This window comes from Coptis chinensis, chromosome 4 (assembly GCF_015680905.1).
Source record: "Coptis chinensis isolate HL-2020 chromosome 4, ASM1568090v1, whole genome shotgun sequence".
Taxonomy (NCBI): Eukaryota; Viridiplantae; Streptophyta; class Magnoliopsida; order Ranunculales; family Ranunculaceae; genus Coptis; species Coptis chinensis.
Window position 1 is genome coordinate 69,720,660 of NC_141459.1, and position 2,162 is coordinate 69,722,821.

Below are 2,162 nucleotides of genomic sequence, written 5' to 3' on the forward strand. Positions count from 1 at the left end.
TAAGGGTGCTAATGAAGCATTCAAATTTCTCGGAAAACAAGCATCGAGAAGTACCTCTTTAGGAAGAATTGATTCTTCTCGCTCATCTCACGTCACTCCTCCAAAAGCCACATCTATGTTTGAAGTCAAACCTGATCTAGAATTAAAAACTATGATTGAGTCCCTGACCAAGAAAGTAGATGCTCTTTCCATGCAAATCAATGAGAAAAGCCCGCAACAAGTTATGAACGTCAACAGCTCCCCATATTATCTTTGTCAAAGCCTAGCCCATACTAAACTCTCTTGTTCGTTGCTTTATGAATCCACATCGTATCAACCTGAAGAAGTTTGTGCCTTTAACATTCCTAACACACCGTGGCGACAACATCCAAATTTTTTTTGGCGTAACAACCAACAACAACAAGGACCTCCAGGTTCGCCAATCAACCCGTTAAGCCACCTCCAAACTTTAATTCATAACAGCAATGATATAATCAGCAATTCCAGCAAGGACAAGCACAATTCTCGAGTAATTCTACTTCCAATTTCAACCGTGGCCTTATGCCCGCCAATCAAAATTTCTTACATCAACAACTACCGTGATCTTGTTCCAACAACACCACCTGTGCAATCTCTAGTTGATAAACCTAGTGATAATTTTCTGACTTACATGAATCAATAATCTCAAATCCTTACATTAATTCAACAATCGCTTCAGATGTTAACCCAAGACAAAACTCAAAAAGGAGTGTTTCCTGGACAAGCGGTTCCAAATCCTAAGCCCACCAACATAGCCTTTGAACTCAACAATGCACCAGGTACCAGTAATGAAAACCAGGGTGAAGTAAACGCAGTCTACACTCTTCAATCTAACAGAACCGTATATAATCAAATCATTATGCCGGATATTCACCTAACTGAAGTTGAGAAAGAAATTGTACCTGTATCCGAAAAGGACCCTAGAAGATACACCGTTCCATGCACCTTGGGAGACAAGTATACTGATAAGAGCCCAAAACTGTAGTTTTAACCCTTTAACAGTCATACTTTTGGACCAATTATGTGAGTAATAATTAAGAGTTAACACTGATTACGTGTTTTTATGCATTTCAAGCTTCAAAGTCCATTATGTGCAGAAATGTGCCACTTTAGTGAGATAAAGGAGAAAAGGTCGGTTACTAAGGAGTTCTGTGATTAAAGGCCAAGATTCAAGAAGATAAAGCCTTCCTAAAGCCCGGTCAAAAGCTGAAAAGTCGACCACGGGCTGAAAGCAAGACACAAGTCGTGAGAACTTCAAAGCCGTATCTTTGGACTCAGACCTCGGAATTGGGCCTACCTTATGTCAAAACGACCGGCTCGGAAAGAGATTTCCAATGGTCTAAGCCTTGACCCAATCAAAGGAGCATAAGTGGATAAAATGTCTGTGGAAGCCAACTGCAACTGAAGAGGCCTTTTCGGACTGAAAGAATTGGGTTTTGGGCCTGATTCTCTGGCCCAAAACATGGCTCCAAGCCCATGCACGATTTTGGATCTGAAAGTATAAAAACCAAAGTTTAGCTCTTTGTTAATGGTAGCTAGGTAGACCTAAAATAATATAGATAATTCTAGATCTGTTTTCATTAATTAAATTAAGTTTTAGTTCCATTTTCAATTCTTGTTTTTAGATTAAGTCTTTGAATCATTGTTCTTGATTGATTAGATAAATAAAATAGTTATTTTATCAATTTCGAATTGTGTTATTTCAATCTATTAGATCTAGTTTTAATTGTTGATTGGTTACCATTTATTAGTTGTTAATTGGAATTTAATCATTGTTTAGTTTAGATTAGTAAATTTCGAATCTTGATAATATGTGTAGTTTAGATTCATATGGGAATGATTGTGGAATGATTCAAGGCTAAAACCTCCATTAGAGGGGTTGATGAAGCCTTGATGAAAACTTGGTGGTATAGTGTAGAAGCATTGTAGAATCTATTCCAATCTAGAAGGTCGTGATTCGCCATGAGAATGGGTGGACGACCTCACATGCTAGTTAGTACTCGGTAGAAATGCCATGAACACTAGGGATTAGAACTCGAATTTCTTTCCGTAAGAACGTAAGAATCGAGATACAAGAATCTATGCTAGGCTATTAAGTTGGATTCAAGGTGGATTCAATTCCCCTCTAATCCTTTATCTAGATT